Source organism: Mesoplodon bidens, assembly GCF_964165515.1.
Source record: "Mesoplodon bidens genome assembly, chromosome: 16".
Lineage (NCBI taxonomy): Eukaryota > Metazoa > Chordata > Mammalia > Artiodactyla > Ziphiidae > Mesoplodon > Mesoplodon bidens.
The window spans coordinates 2663962-2681898 of NC_138173.1; the positions used below are offsets into that span (position 1 = coordinate 2663962).

Sequence of the window (17937 nt, forward strand, 5' to 3'; positions counted from 1 at the left end):
CACCATAAGTCTAGTTGCCATCTGTCCCCATACAAAGCCATTACAGTATTACTGACTATATTCCCCACACGGTACCTTCATCTCTGTGACTCATTTGGTTTGTAACTGGAAGTTTGTACCTCTTAATCTCCCTCACCTATTTCACTCATCCTCTAGCCTCTCTCTTCTGGCAGTCACCTGTTTGTTCTTTGTATCCGTAACTCTGTTTCTGTTTTGTATCTTTGTTCACTTGTTTTGTTTTTTTATTTTAGATTCCGCATATAAATGATATACATCATTTGTCTTTCTCTGTCTGACTAATGTCAATCAGCATGATACTGTCTAGGTGCATCCATGTTGTAACTGCAAATGGCAAGATTCCAGGCTTTTCTGTGGCTGAGTAGTATTCCATTGTATTTCTCTACCACAGCTTCTGTATCCATTCATCCATTGATGGGCACTTACGTTGCTTTCATATATTGGCCATTATTAATAATGCTTCAATGAACCCAGGAGTGAATATATTTTTTCTAATTAGTGTTTTTGTTGTCTTTGGAAAAATACTCAGAAGTCAATTTGCTGGATCTTTTGATGCCTAGATTGAATATTTTTAATTTTTTGAGGACCCTCCATACTGTTTTCTATAGAGGCTGCACCAATTTACATTTCAACCAGTAGTATACTAGGGTTCCTTTTTTCCCACATCCTCACCAACACTTGTTATTTGTTGTCTTTTTGATTTGTTATTTCTTGTTTCTTTGATTTTTGTTATTTGTTGTCTATTTGTTAGTCATTCTGACAGGTGTGGGGTGGTATCTCATTGAGGTTTTGATTTGCATTCCATGGTGATCAGTGTTGCTGAGCATCTTTTCATGTGCCTGTTGACCATCTGTATGTCTTTGGAAAAATGTCTGTTCATATTCTTTGCCCATTTTTTACACTGGTTGCTTTTGTTCCCATATTAAGTTATATGAGTTCTTTGTATATTTTGGATATAAAACCATTATTAAATATATCATTTGCAACTATCGTCTCCCATTCAGTAGGCAGCCTTTTTCTTCTATTGTTAGTTTTTTTCATTGTGCAAAAGCTTTTCAGTCTGATATATGGTCTGTTTTGTTTATTTTTGCTTTTGTTTCCATTGCCTAAGGACATGTATCCAAAAAATATTACCAAGACTAATGTCAGAGTAATGTTTGACTAATGTCAAGACTACTGTTTATAACTAATGTTATGAACATAATGCTTATGTTTTCTTCTAGAAATTTTTTGGTTTCAAGTCTTACATTTAAGTCTTTAATCCATTTTGAGTTTACTTGTGTTTATGGAGTGGGAAAGTAGTCCAGTTTGATGCTTTCGCATGTAGCTGTCTGGTTTTCCCTATACCATTTATTGAAGAGGCTGTCTTTCCCCATTGCATATTTTTGCCTCCTTTGTTGTATTATTATTTCTCCTCTTGATGATTCACAAGGTTTTGAGAGAAACTGACAAGAAAATGTCGTAAAATTATATGTGATATAAGTGTGAATGGGATGCATGTGTTCCTTATGGATAAAGTGAGTAAATTTCAGTGTATAGATTTCACTCTTTCTCTTTTGAATGCTCACAGGCCTTTATTTTTGCTTTCTGCATCTAGACTACCCTCCAGAATGTTGAGATTGCCAGAGAAGTGACCTCCACAAAAGGAAAATATTACTCCACTGAAATTCAAGTAAGACCGTTACTTTTCAATAAGTCATTGTGAGTAAAGTTATTGCTCTGCCAGAGAATGTTATTTATTACCTACTTAGAATTTCCCAACATCAGGTATTGTATGTGTTCACTTCACATCATGCAAAGCCCATTCTACAGGATTTCAAAGTATCGTACCCTGCAAACCCCGACTGCAGCCCAGGACAAGTCAGATGTTATAAATGACGAGAGGGGCAAAGGCAGTTGTAAAGGGGGTGATGCAACTTCATTTAGGGTGGCTATTCCTAGCCTCGACACACCTTCTGCAATCACAGGAGAGGTTAAATGAGGAGGACAAATGCTACACTTGGTCTATAACACATGCTCTACCCGCATCGCCTGCTCTCACACAGAGTACTTACAAACCAGCATGCACTGCTGATAGATTTCTTATAGTCTCTGCCCTGACCTGTAGAATTTCACTTGTGCCTCCCACTTGTTTGTCCACATTTAGAGCTAGACTGGCTTCCCGTTTGAATGGAAAATAGCCCCGTGAGCAAGAGCACATGGACAGCCACTGTGCGAGCTGCCCCTCCAGCTGGGGCCCCTGCCCCTGGAGGGCGCTTGCTGCCCTACCCACCAGGCTAAGGAGGTCTCAGCCTTCCTGGGCACTTTCCTTCTGATTGCCAAAACAAGGTTATTATAATACAAATCCGTAATATCTGAACTGGTAAGTTTGAAGCTATTGCTGCTTTTCTGTGCCGTGAAGATGTGTGAGACCTTTGACCTTGTACTTGGATTCATCTGTCCCTGCTCTGCCCCCTCTTTGTGTTATAAATGTCACATCTGCTCCCAGGAAGTAACTTCCGTTGGCCCACTTGCCTCCAGACTTGTTATTCAGATTCCCAGTCCTTTCCGGCATATTTGTGATGTTAGAACCACTGGCTTCACTAGTAGAACATCTCCACTTCTAGTTGTGCTGACTGTATTGTCTATCATGGAAAAAAGGACACAACTGTCAAATGCAAAGACGCTTAGTCTTGAGTCCAAGACTGACTTCATACTCAAGCAACTTTCTTCATGCATTCTAACTCTGATCTGCACTCCACCAGCCTTGCTTACAAGGGGATCTGATGACTCTGCAGCCAGTGGGAGGTGTGGCTCCAGCCCTGGTGTCTGGGGACCCTGATCTCTGGTGTGGAAATGAGGATGCTGACTTCCATTACAGTTTTTGCTTATTGTTATTTCCATGAGAGTTTGAAGGAAAACACTCTAGTTTCTCTTTGTGACTCCAGGATCTACTATCATGCCAACATGTACAGGGTCCCAATAAATATTTCAGAAAAATTACTAAGTTGATGAGAGTGTTTCTGGAGTTGCATTCTGTGTATTTCAAAGACATCCTCCCGTAGATAAAAGTCTGCTACATTAGGGTAAATTCCTCTGATTACTCTCCTTTCCAGCTCCCAGTCAGTATGGGTGGATTTCTAGAAGCTCATGGCATTGCTTTCCTAAATGGACAGATTTTAATCTAGGCTGCTTTAGTCTTGATAATCCCATCTCTCCCTTATCTGGAAAATTCAGTCAAGAGAAAGTTGGATAATTCTGGCCTCTGAAGACCTATTGGCAGCCTCTCAGGGCTTAAAACACAGTATGTTTATCCATCTGTGTCTGGCTGTGAAGAAGATCCACAGGAAAGTCTTAAGGTCACCGTGAGATACCTTTGGTGATAAAGGAAACAACGAAAAGTTCTAAAATAAAGTCTCATACATGTTATCACTTTAAATGCTGAGTGTGGTATCGTAGCTGCAGGACAGAGCGGGAGGAACCCTGGAATGTGGCAGCTAAACTGACGAGGCTGTGATGCCCTCCTGTGAGTGTGGACCGAGTTCTCCTACTTCCCACCTCCACTCGGCCCTCCTACTTTCTGCACTGCAGCTGCCTTCCTTGCTTGCAGGCTGGAGTAGTCCTGGGGATGTGCCCAGGCGATAAAGCCTCTGCTGCAGTCGGCGCCTTGTCTCCTAACGTCCCTGAGGGCTCCCCTCCGCTGTGTACAAGGGCCCATCAGTAGCACGGCCTTTGCCATTCCCACAGAGCAGGAGTCATCAAAGTCCAGCTGGTCCAGCCTCGTTGGTTTCCTGAGCAGACTCAGAGGTGCTGGTACCAAGCCGAAGTGCAGGGGTCCAAGCTCACTGGGCAAACACTGACCTTGAAACAGGGACAGGGCTGGCTTCATGGGAGGGGGCACCACTGTGCACTCACAGGCACCAGCAGCGCGGCTGCCACTGGTTTAATCTGCATTACGGTTTCCTCTGTGCTGCCAAGTTCCACAGGATTTGACAAATGCACCGTGTCAGGAAGTCACCACTATAGTATCAGAGAGAGGGCTTTCACCGCCTGGAAATATTCCCTGTGCTTCACCTCCTCAGCTCTGCTCTCCTCCTTCTAACCTTCTGGAAACCACTGAGTTTTAATCATTTCTGCAGTTTTACCTTTTCCCAAATGTCCAGTGTTTAAGCCTTTTCACCTGGCTTCTTTCACTGAACAATATGTATTTAAGATGCATCATGTCTTTTTGTGGCTTGATAGGTGATATTTAAAGCTGAGTCATATGCCACTCTACAGATGTACGTTTATTCCTTTGTCTGTTTGTTTATTCACTCACCTAAGAAGGAAATTATGAAGAAAACTATTACAAACATTCAGGTGCAGGTTTAATACATTTTTGAACCATTTGGCTGAATACCTGCTAGTGCAACAGCTGCATCCACAGTAAGAATATAGAGAGTTTTGTAAGAAGCTGTAAAGCTGTCGTCCAGTCCCTGCCAACAGTGAGGGGGGTGCCTGATGTTCTGTATCCTCGCCAGCAACTGGTGGTGTCTGCTGTAACAGTTTTTGTTTATTTTTAATATTAAACTTTTATAGTATCTTTTGTAAAATTAGGAACCCAGACATTTACAAGACACTTTAAAATATACTCTCGGAGTAAGTAGAGATGTTTTCTTCCAAAATAAAAGTGTATTAACACTCTCCCAGGCAAATACACATTATGAGCAATACTTGGTAGGGGACACTGACATTAAAGAGTTAAAAACAGAAAATTTAAGAAGTTATAATTTATGCCAGTCCTATGAGGGAAAGTCTAAGAAGCCGTGGGAGGAACTGAGTGAGATTTCTTGTTTCTTCTCCTTTACCACCTGCCCCCTCCTTCCTCCCTCTCTTTCCACACACACACACACACACACACGCTGAGAACCTTAAGGAAATTTTAGGTGGTTGCCTAACGTGTAAGTTTTGGAGCTAATAAATTGGAAAATGCAGTTTCAAACAAGACAAATGAACGCACAAATGAACAGATACAGTACGGAGCCTCTTCAGATCATAGTATATACTTTGTCAATGTTTATTCCACATTGTCCTCCACTTCTCTGCAAAGTGCAACCATACCACTGGACACTTCTTACTTCTTGAAATTCCGGTTCATAAAGTCTATAACCACCACTCTTTCTCTCATTTCACCCATTTTCTGGAGTTTGTTTTTATTGCTGCTATCTGGATCTAGTTTTGCTTCACCCTTAAATCTCATCTTTCCTCAATGCTGTGAACTCTGTGTGGTACTAATTATTCAAGGGAATCCTCTTCCCTCTGTTAAAAGCCTTCTTACCATGTAAGACCCAAACACAAATCCCACCATCTTGCACAAAGTTTTCAGGTGTCCTAATCCTAATTAAGTACATTTTTCTATTCCCTTACATGATAACATTTTAGATTATGTTTGTCCGTTTTCCCCACCAGAGTGTGAAATCTTAGAGAGAGAAGCTTGCATTTGCTTTATTTCTGATATTCCTTGTTCAGTCCTAGTTATTTGATGTCTGAGCCCTGGGTCTCCAGGCTAACGCTGCTGGTGGTGACCACCCTGGACCAGGTGTCCAGTGAACTTAACCTGGCTCAGACCTATGTCCCTATACCTTCTCCAGTCTCCACACCCATTTCTTTGCACCTTGCACCCCTGAGATATTGCGTCCGGTTCTTTGAACCTGATCCTTGTGTTTGATTTTCCTAATGGACTTTAACATAAATGTGACCCCTGGTCCTTTTAGTTATCTCAATATAATTCTATCATCTGCCTTTGCACAAACTAAAGCTCCAAGAACCACCACCTGGCTAGCATTTTCCTGTTCCAGCTCCACAGATCGGCAGAGGGCACTCAGCAGGTGCGTTAAGGCGCTATTTACGCAGTGTACATGCTCATTATGTGTTTAACTGAATTGAGCTGAACTGGTATTTACAACATCACTGCTTCAACAAGTCACCACCTTGAGTATTTAAAGACGAAAATAACGCTAGTACAATGGACAATGGTTAATAGCTTTCTTATTCCTTTTTACACTTTATTTCTTTTTTAATGTGGTTGCTAATATGTGTATAAAAATGTTAAAGGTAAGGAAATGATGCGAAATTTCATCTGTAAAAACGGCGCTACACACAGCGTCCCTGTCTGTGCCAGGGCTACAAGCGCTGGCTGATCTGTCACGTAACGCGGCACTGACGGAGCAGCCAGCCTGACCTCCTGGAGCCGGTGCTGAGCTTGCTCTGCTTCTGAGTCCAACTCAGTACTAGCAGCTTTCTACCCACATTAGGTACATATTCATTCCAGAACCCAAAGACGGCCCAGCAGAAGTAGTACGAGGGGCCGGAAACAACAACCTGTCCTTTACTGTGAAAGGGACTGTTGACAGTCTCCACCCACCTGGACCCTAGAAACTTGGGAGGAACATATTGAATCCAACAGGGTAAGATGGATTTACGGGTGAAATTAATAGAATGGAAACACTTGCTCACTGTCAGCCTATGGCTTTATTGTGTTTTCTAAAATACCCTTAGATGTCATAGATCAATCAGTGTTTTTCAAAATAGAACACACACCAGAATCACCCAGATGGCTGGCCACAACTCAGGTTTCTGGGCCCCTGGCCCAGAGTTTCTGATTCAGTAAGAGTGAGCTGGAGCCTGAGAATTCGCATTTCTCCAAGTTCCCTGGTGCTGCTGAAGCAGGGAGCACACTTTGAGGACCACTAGAGACTGAGGCGGGTGACTCACGTTGCAAAGCAAGGTATAAGTTGACCGTGCTGCGATTTGTCAACTGATGCCTGTCTGCTTCTTCCTGAGTTTGTTCTGTGGGTAAGGGGAGCTGGCAGCGGTCACGCTCCCGGCTACTCGGTGCTCTAAGGCCCTGCCCGAACTCCTGCGTGTGGTATTTTCACAGCAGAGCCGAACGCCCAATACATTGCCGGAGAGAGTCAATTTTAGTATGAATATTGAATACTCTACGCACAAAAGACAGTATATTTACAAAAAAGCAGAAAAATAAAAAGAGAAAAGATTTCAAATTGATGTCAGTAGCAGACCTAAGAACTGAGGTTCTTTGACTCTTAATTCTAAATTCTTTCCTGAGTTAAGTTCTAATCTAGGCTGATTCTCCTCTAGAGAACATTTGAGTGAAGATTATTTTGTGAACAATGGGCAGCATTTGGTTATGTTGTGAGCATTTTCTATTTTTAAGATTAAATTATCCGTAACAGTTATTGGACAGCTTTCATACATTCGTTCATCAATTCAACAAGCGTGTATTGAGTACCCGCTACACACCATGGATATGGTTAAGATATAAATCTGCCTCTGTGCAGCCCGCAGTCCAGTGATTTGTAACTGGGTCTTTACAGGGGAAGGCCATGCTTTCTGCTTCTGATTCTTCCTAGAACAATTTTATATTTCACTGCATAAGATGATGTGTGTTGTGCAAAATTCAGCTGTCAACTGTGCTTTGTAGTCATCACCTTCCTTGACTGAGGAGGTCAGTCAGAACAAAACGAGTAAAACTCATGTTTGATGTTTTCTGCTCTTCAAATTACAATTCAGATTGATTTTTATTCAGTGTGTCATATTAAATAATAAAGGAATATTTTGGATTATCTCCAAAAGATATATTTCTGTGTCACAAAATCAGATGGCTGCTGAAGCAACCAACCTGCTCTACTAAATTAAAGGACAATTGTTGTGTGCGATGAAAACTAAGTACGTACTGATTTAAGTCTCTGTTGACAACTTTGGTAGCATCAGTCAGGGGATGCCTGTTCCCGGTCTGTTGGAAATGCATAGCGCCAGTGGAACTGCTTCTCTTGAGGAAAGACATAAAGACTTGGCTATACCTAAGTAATATGTCATAATTCAAATGGATGTTCTCTTCTGTTTGAAAACCTCAGAAAGGTATGGTCACAGCAGGTTCTCTTCTTATTTTTTCCCCTAACATTTGCCAGTGTCTTTATCTTAAAGGTGTATTCTTTCAATACATCTTCTGCACCCTCTTGCAGATGTGTAAGCATGTTAACACATCCTAGCGACCCAGATGGCAGAGCCTGCCCATGTCATAGATCATCAGGCTGGTCCTTTGGGGCAAGAGCTGTTAGCAAGTCAGCATCCTAGGCCAAGTGAGGGGCTGCCACCTGTTCACTTCTGCAGCAGAGGAAGCAAGGTGGCCGGAGTGTCTGTAGGAAAAAGGTGGAGTGACACGATAACGAGAGTGAATTGTGCTTAGGTAGAATAGTGCAATTACATTACAAACGACCTTTCGTTGCCCACAAGCCATGCTGGGTTAGAGCACTTTCTAGATAAGCAGTTTGTTATTTTTTTCTTTTACTGCTCTTTTTCCAGATTTTACCAGTTCAGAAGTTTTCTGTTTTCATCTGTCTTGCCATATGTCATAAATACTCGATCTTTTTTAAAGCTGGAAGGTTTATGGGACTTTTTGTCAAAAACATTAGGCTGTTTTTTTTTTTTAATATTAGGCTGTGATTTTCCAAGAAGCAAAAGGCTCAGAGAGGTGTCAAACTGCCTACATTAAATGTAGCTGTTTGGCGATGGGAAGAAGACCAAAATTCTACTCTAAAAATTGTATTTATTCTCATTTTGTTTCATCAGAATCAACATTGTACGATAAGGGAGAGCCACGCTTTGCAGATATTTATTCATCTTGAGACATCGAGCTCTTGGCCCTGGTTGTTCCCATGCGCCAGCTGAACGGGCCATTGTTCAGTTCATTCCCCAGAGTGCAATTTGGAAGAGTTTGGCAAATCACTTACTTTGCTGTCTTTGGCTAATTAACTGCAAATTGTTTTGAAAACCCCATGCATTTAACACAGAACTATGAGGGGAACCCATTCTGGAGATGAGACCAGTGACACCAATTACTGTTAAACGTGTGTCCTCAATAAATTCGTATATGATGACTGGACAGTAAAGGGCGGGGTCTCCACATCCCGCTGCGCCCACTTACCTCCCAGTGCTTACCAGACCCCGTGGAGTCTGAGACCATGGACATGGCTAAGTGTGGCCGGATTGCTGAGAGCGGGCGGCCCAGGCCGGCCATGGATGTCCTGGCGAAAGTGCCGGGCTGCCTGGCACTCACTCTGAGCAGAGCAGAAAATAGCAAAGAAAGGTTTTTGTGTCTGATTAGTTTTTTTTTTTTTTTTAAGAACAAAACCAGAAGCAGTTTGTTGTCCTCAGATTCTACTGGCCTGGGAGGTGGGGACCTCTGGCTCAGCTCTCCTGTTCTCCAATTGGGAAATGGACTTCTGTTCTTTGGGCCTCAGTTATTACACCTGTACAGTAAGGAGCTTAGCCCCAATCCACTGTGACATTCTAGTCACACTTTCCCTAAGGATTAAGGTGGCAAGCCTACAGGCATAGGCATAGGATTATTTTTGAGAATACAAATAAATTTGAAAAATACAAAGTTAATCATGCCTTTCTCTTACAGTGTGCTCATTTGCTTTATTTATCATACTAACAAAAGAGCTAAATCTGTATGATATTTCAAATACCTATAAACAGCTAAAGTAAGCAATGATTGTAGTATTTGTCCATTAATTTTTTTTTTTTTTTCTTTTTGCGGTATGCGGGCCTCTCACTGTCGTGGCCTCTCCCGTTGCGGAGCACAGGCTCCGGACGCGCAGGCCCAGCGGCCATGGCTCACGGGCCCAGCCGCTCCGCGGCATATGGGATCCTCCCAGACCGGGGCACGAACCCGTATCCCCTGCATCCGCAGGCGGACTCTCAACCACTGCGCCACCAGGGAGGCCCTGTCCATTAATTTTAAAGCAAAGCTTCCTTTTTAACATTAAAAAAAAAAATACTAAAATGTGATTCTACTTAGAAGACTTTCCTTGTGGCTTAGATTCACCTTTTGTCATTTGAAAGCTTAATTTCTTCTCAGATACAACCAGGATGCTTACATTATTTTAGGTACCTTGTTAAAGCCTTTGAGTACTCTATCTTCCTATATTAATATAAAGATACAAATTCCTTGGTAGAAACATACATCAGTATAATTTATTTAAAATAGCTATTCTGATTTCAGTGCTGTTTTCAGAAAGGGGTAGTTATCCTCTTTATAAAGTACATCACAAAACTCTAAGAGCTGAATCCATAAGATAAGGGTTTAGTGTTGTCCTTGGTAACAAGAAAAATGAATTATTACAATTTAATGAGTATCTTTTGTGGAGGCCTTCTACTAATCGCTTTACACCTGGTATTCATTTGATGATTTAAAGATGAACAAGGTGGCACAAATGAAAGGCTAAGAAAAGCTTATATGACATTATTGTGAACAGACCCCAGTCCTGCAAATGAACAAGGTGTGCTTTCAAATGAAATTTTATGCATTCTACATTTAATTAAATCTAGAAATGGCTTAAGAGAATTATAAAGCATAACAAAGTATGTTACTTTAGAATAACCACTAGAAACCCCATTTCCAGCCACTGCCCTAATTATGAATGGTTACAAGTATCCACTGTACATCAAGGAGTTAGAAGACATATCTATAGTTTATGTTGAGGTGGAAACATATTTCGCTCCATGAGCCAAAATTTGTTAGAATCTCTCAGCAAAGAAAGGGTGCCAGTGACCAACTTGTTGTTTTAAATTTTGACAGTATATTTAGTTAAAGTCTGTTTTTAGAGAATCACCGCATTATGTTCCACTTTTACTCTTGCCCTTAAAATGTTTCATTGCATACCTTTTAATGTTAAATTCGTTGCATGAATTGATGAACCAAAAGCTGTGTTGTGACTATTATTTATGTGATTAAAATAAAATGGTACTTGTTTTCAATGGTGAAAAACTTGATGCTTTTGATTTTAAAATATTATTTATTTATAAAATGTGCATCAGATTCCAATTTGATAAGTTCTTCCAGATATGAAAGATGGTGTACCAAAGTGGATACATTTTAGTTTAGATTTTAGAAAAAATTGGATTCAGCATGCAAAGACAAAGAAATGTAAGTGTATGTGTATCTTTGACTTGCGTTTCTTTATTAATTTATATAACCCTCTTATTAACAGAAAGTTTTGTCTGCTGTCATGGCAGCAAAATTTGTCTATAATTTTATTTTTGGACTTTGTTTTAGTTACCTATTGCTCTGTATTAAGCTAGCACAAACTTAACATCTTACAATAACTTGTATTTATTTTCTCCAAGTGTCTGTGGGTCAGGAATCTGAGCGCAGCCTGCTGGGCCCTCTGCAGGGTGTTCTCGAGGTGTCATCCTAGGTGTTGGCCAGGACTGGTGTCTCATCTAAATTTCTCAATGCTGTTTCTGATCCTATTTGTTTGAGTTATTCACTCTGGACCTCTCTCTTTGAGCCAATTAGATAAGAAGGAATCAATTAATTTAAATCACTTAAAACCACGTAAGTAAGAAAGATAAAGAGAATTCATTACAGTGCAGGAGTCGGATATAGGAAGTGTTCTGAGAGACCCTAGAGGTGCCCCCAGGATTACAGAGAGCTGCAGACACAGCAACTGTTCAAGGAACACAACAACAAACAGCAAAGTGTGAGAAATAACACAGAAATGTTTATTTGTAGGGGGATCTCTTTCGTTGCATAACTTTGAAAATGTTTTCAGCTCTAATAATTTTGGAGTTTAGACCAACAGATTTCAGACTAGTCAGAAGGTAAAGTTATTTTCAGGGTCTTCAGAAAACACACACTCTAAAGCCATCACCTAGCCTTGACATTGCCAACCCTCCTGGTCAAACAAGAGGACCCACTCCTAGAAAGTTAAGACTCTTGCAGGGTTTATAATCATGACAGTCATCATTTTTGATGGTAATAATGACAGTTCCCTCTACCAGGATCATGGCTGTGATCTCCTCAGCATCTTTTTGGGGAGCTTGTCTTATCTCTACTTACTGCAGCTACTTATCCTTGGAGCCGTTGTGTGTGGGCAGAATCTAAGATGCTTTTGTTGGCTGAGCGTTTTTGCCTTTGTAAATGCATGCCGCTGTAATTTTGAATCCAAGCAGTCCCTCTCTTTTCTCACTCTACCGTATTTAAAAGAATAAAAGTAACAAGGGGTAACACTGGAAGCTGGAGGATGGAGAAAATTTAGTAGTGATAGCGAGATACTGAGGAAAAGTAAATTTAGTTATTTGAAAAAATGAAAAAGGGTTTAGAGAGATGGATGGTGACAATGCAATACCCTGGTCTCCTATGGTCTGATGAATAATGTCATGGCCACCCAACACATTCACCAGGGCCAGAAGGTAGGGGAAAGTCACCACAGCACCCTGGTGACCCACGTGCTCCGAGATTTGTCATGCTGCTAGATGAACCTTCGGAATCACACTTGTGCATCCAGAATACATTGAATCTGGAGTAGGTATTTTTTAATCATATTCTTGAAAAATCTAAATTCCATAAAAACTTTATTTCAGAACAGGGTCAGATCCCACCTATTTCAGGGAAATGGTCTGATCATTTTTTAAGAGTATTTACATATATTTAGTAAAATGTTAACTCCCTCATAGTGTGTTAGCATTGTTTACGGTTTTCTTCAGAATTCTGTTTTCTCATTGATCTTTAGCACCTCAGAGTGTCATTTAAATGACTGCAAACAAACATCAAATTGTAAGAATGTTTCTGTGTAATACAAGGTCATGTCCTTGTTCAGATCTAGGATGGGCGTCGTCCAGCATAAAACCTGTAATACTGCGTGTGTGTGTGTGTGTGTGTGCGCACGCGTGTGTGTCCATGCCCGTGTACTTAGAATTATTTAAACGAGATTAGAGGACAGGAGCAGATGAGTGTGGTGTGAGCTTACTAGTCGCATTGGGGTGTGACTTGACAACTTCAAGGAAGGATATACTATTTGCTACAGTTAAAAAATGAGCTGAGACATATTAAATATTTTAAGAATTTATATGATCAAACAATTGATTCCGTTCAGGCAGCACCAAACCTGAAGTGGTTAGGAGCCCCCCACCCACAGGGGCTGGGAAAGAAGCAGCAAAAGTGGAGGGAGGAAATTATGAGATCAGCTGTATAAGCCGTTGCCTGGTTTAGAAAAGCCTATGGCTGTTTCTGATGGGTTACCCTTAGGTTTTGATTTCTTAACCTTGATGCATTTCAGGCTGAGGTTTTGGTTTGCTTACGTAGGCTAGTAAGGCACTAAAGCCACCTCAGTCTGATGGCTCCCTTGTTTAATTAACTTAACTTTTCTCATTTTAAGGCTATAGCTTTTCCTGCTCATAACTCAGTAACTTCAGTGAGAGAGACTGTTGATCATTAATTATTTTGAGCACATTGAGCAGGGCAGACATGAAAAAATCTTTTATATTAAATAAGTGGTTTACTGAAAGAAGCTTGAGCATTGGGAAGAGGAAGAAAAAAGAGAAAAGAAATCTATAGATTCATACATTAATTATTGTAGAAAGTTTTGCCTGCAAATAAAATCTGTCTTAATGTTTTATGAAAAGGTCATGTTTAGTCATGCTTTTTTTCTATCTTATATTATATTTTCATTATTATATTATAATATTATTTCTACATCAAGAAGGAGAACAGATATAAAGAAGATAAGAAATAAATAGACTGAGGGCAAATAAATTAAAATAAATGATATTGTTTTATACAAACTGCAAGTGGGTATGAACTGCTCTAACAATTAACAGTTTAATAAATAGCAGAATGATATAAATCAGAATTTTAAAAATAAATAAAATAAACTCAAAATGGATTAAAGACCTAAATGTAAGGCCAGAAACTATCAAACTCTTAGAGGAAAACATAGGCAGAACACTCTATGACATAAATCACAGCAAGATCCTTTTTGACCCACCTCCTAGAGAAATGGAAATAAAAACAAAAATAAACAAATGGGACCTAATGAAACTTAAAGGCTTTTGCACAGCAAAGGAAACCATAAACAAGACGAAAAGACAACCCTCAGAATGGGAGAAAATCTTTGCAAATGAAGCAACTGACAAAGGATTAATCTCCAAAATATACAAGCAACTCATGCAGCTCAATATCAAACAAACAAACAACCCAATCCAAAAATGGGCAGAAGACCTAAATAGACATTTCTCCAAAGAAGATATACAGATTGCCAACAAACACATGAAAGAATGCTCAACATCATTAATCATTAGAGAAATGCAAATCAAAACTACAATGAGATATCATCTCACACCAGTCAGAATGGCCATCATCAAAAAATCTACAAACAATAAATGCTGGAGAGGGTGTGGAGAAAAGGGAACCCTCTTGCACTGTTGATGGGAATGTGAATTGATACAGCCACTATGGAGAATAGTATGGAGGTTCCTTAAAAAACTAAAAATAGAACTACCATATGACTCAGCAATCCCACTACTAGGCATATACCCTGAGAAAACCATAATTCAAAAAGAGTCATGTACCACAGTGTTCATTGCAGCTCTATTTACAATAGCCAGGACACGGAAGCAACCTAAGTGTCCATCGACAGATGAATGGATAAAGAAGATGTGGCACATATATACAATGGAATATTGCTCAGCCATAAAGAGAAAAAAATTGAGTTATTTGTAGTGAGGTGGATGGACCTGGAGTAAGTCAGAAAGAGAAAAACAAATACAATATGCCAACACATATATATGGAATCTAAAAAACAAAAAAATATGGTGATGAAGAACCTAGGGGCAAGACGGGAATAAACTCACAAACCTACTAGAGAATGGACTTGAGCATACGGGGAGGGGGAAGGGTAAACTGTGACAAAGTGAGAGAGTGGCATGGACATATATACGCTACCAAACGAAAAACAGATAGCTAGTGGGAAGCAGCTGCATAGCACAGGGAGATCAAGTCGGTGCTTTGTGACCACCTAGAGGGGTGGGATAGGGAGGGTGGGAGGGAGGGAGATGCAAGAGGGAAGAGATATGGGGACATATGTATATGTATAACTGATTCACTTTGTTATAAAGCAGAAACTAACACACCATTGTAAAGCAATTATACTCCAATAAAGATGTTATAAATAAATAAATAAGTAAATAAATAAATAACTTAGCAGTTAAATGCTTTCTTCACCAGAGAACTTGCTATAATGCTTTTAAGTTTCCCTGAGGCACTATGGTATGTATAGACCTTTAACTATTTGAACAAAGGTAATAACATCCAGAAGGATCTAAAAATATAATTCAATATTAGATGTCAATTAATACAAATAAATTGCAGTATTATTGATATTCTATAAATGCTCTCAGAAATGAGGAGAAAAATCCTCAGAAATGTGTCTGAAGAGGATCTTGGTTATATAAATATATGTGTAGAATTGGAATAACTGCTTCCCTCCAGAAATAATGGCTTTAGGTTCTAGAGAGAATTTAATTGCATATGTAAAAAGGCAATTTTTTCTAAGCTCAGTGTCTACTCATGGCTTTGTTTTAAGATAGTGTTAATGTGGTTCTCAGGGAACTGAGACTCTCCAGGGGTTCTTGGTCCATATTTGCATTTGAATAAGCAGAGCGCCCTAAGTGAGAACAGGTACTTACACACCTGTGTTTTCCTTGCTTTAATCACAGCCTCAGTTGCCTGCTGTATAAGTTACTCTGAGGTGAGGGGAAATAAATGCTTGCATCCTGAGGAGAGCATTATATCTCTTTTGTGTTTCTTTCTTGTTTGCTTTGTTTTTAAGAAAGCTCTGAAGAGTGAAAGATGTCTCAACTTGAATAGGTTTCTCTCTAGAATATCCATCCAGAGCTATCACCTTAGTATGAAGTGACATTTTTACAATTTACTCTTCTGGTTAATTTCTTTTTCTAGTGGAAGAATGTTTTTTTTTTTTTTTTTTTTTTTTTTTTTAATAAATTTATTTATTTATTTATTTTTGGCTGTGTTGGGTCTTCGTTTCTGTGCGAGGGCTTTCTCTAGTTGCGGCGAGCGGGGGCCACTCCTCATCGCGATGCGCGGGCCTCTCACCATCTCGGCGTTTCTTGTTGTGGAGCACAGGCTCCAGACGCGCAGGCTCAGCAGTTGTGGCTCACGGGCCCAGTCGCTCCGCGGCATGTGGGATCTTCCCAGACCAGGGCTCGAACCCGTGTCCCCTGCATTGGCAGGCAGACTCTCAACCACTGCGCCACCAGGGAAGCCCGAGGAAGAATGTTTTTAATTGACATAAACATTGTGTAAGTTTAAGGTGAATAAGGTGATGATTTGATAGATTTATATATGATCACCAATGTCGGGTAAGCTCATATCCATAACATCACTTAATTATTTCTTTTTTGTGGTGAGAACTTTTAAGATCTACTCTCTTGCACCTTTGAAGTATATTGTACAGTACTGCTAACTATAAACACAGTAGTATGCATTAATTAGACCCCAAGAGTTTAGTCATCTTCTAAACTTTGATCAGCACTTCCTCAATTTCCACAACCCCCAGCCCCTGGTAACCACCATTCCACTCTCTGTCTGTATGAGTTTGGCTTTTTCAGATTCCATGTATAAGTGATAACATACAGCATTTCTTTCTCTGACTTACCTCACAGCATAATGATCTCATGGACCATCCATGTTGTTGCAAATAGTGGATTTCCCTATTTCTCGTGGCTTAATAATAGTTCATTGCATATATAAAAAATCTTCTTTATTCATGCATTTATGGACACTTAGGAGGGCTCCCTATCATGGCTATTGTGCATAATGCTTCAATAAATATGGGGTATCCTGTTATCCTGTTTACATTTCATTTGGATACACACCTCAAAGTGGGATCGCTGGATCATACTGTAGTTCAATTTTTATTTAAAAATTAACATTTTTAATTTTTACCCTCCATTTATTTTCCATAGTGACTGAACTAATTTACATTCCCACCAACAATCAACAACGATTCCCCTGTCTCTGTACTCTGACACACACTGGTTATCTCTTGTCTTTTTTATAATAGCAGTTCCAACAGGTGTGAGGTGATATCTCATTGTGGTTGTGATTTGCATTTATCTGATCATTAGTGATGTAATTACTGTTGTGTAAGGACTTACTAATGCCATTTTATTAATTATTTTCAGAATATTTTGTAGTATAAATTATTCCTTTTTTTTCTTCTTATGATGCCTCCCTTTGTGAGTTGGTGATTTTCCACAAGGTAATTGCAATTAGCTGTAATTAAAAATGAGTTTGCATATTGAGTAATAACTAGATGGAGATAGATGTATAGAAAATAGATATAGAGATAGATAAATAAAGATGATATAGAGATAGATGATAGAGATAGATAAATAGATATAGATGAATAGATAGATAGCAAGAGGTAGATCTTGATACATGTAGAGATAGATAAGTCATATGTATGTATATGGTTATAGGTACATATGTGTTTTACATATATGTACATGTGTTTATATATATGGTTGTATATATAGTGTGTACTATATATAGTTATATATAAATAACAAGCTTTTTGCTAAAGTAGGCTTTCTGTCAATTTCTATTCTTTAAGAAAATAAACTTAGTAGCACAGTAGAATCTCTGTCTCTGTCTACCACTTATATATGCATCAAGCATTTTCACATCTACTTGCCAGATATAACACCCCCGAAACTTTTCTCTTTCCTCTTTGTGCTCTTCTACATTGAATAAAAAAGCTGAAGACATTTTCGTCCAAATAATTGAAAACAGATAAAGGTTACATTCTTCAACCAGCCAGACTTGGATAAGGCAGCGAATAGAGACAGCTCAGATAAGAGGAAAAGATAGCTTGAAGGTTCCTTCTAGAAATGTTCTAAATTGGCCCGTTACCAATCATGACAAGTTTGTTCTTTAACATCGTGCATTTCAGTTTTTATAAACTGTTCTATAAAAAACTGTCATTCAGTTTTCATAAGGACCTCATACCCTCAGTAATTCTAAGAACATTGTATAGATAAACAACTAGATATCCAGCAAAACAGCAAATG

General features: G+C 39.5%; 1 protein-coding gene across 1 annotated transcript in view; it reads left to right on the forward strand.

Annotated features, from left to right (window-relative positions):
* The window catches only part of SNTG1 (syntrophin gamma 1), a 399274-nt gene that overhangs the window by 140101 nt on the left and 241236 nt on the right, over positions 1-17937 (forward strand). Inside the window, exon 2 of the mRNA XM_081258736.1 lies at positions 1616-1690. The gene's annotated coding sequence lies outside the window, so the exon portion shown is untranslated. The remainder of the gene's footprint in view (positions 1-1615; positions 1691-17937) is intronic.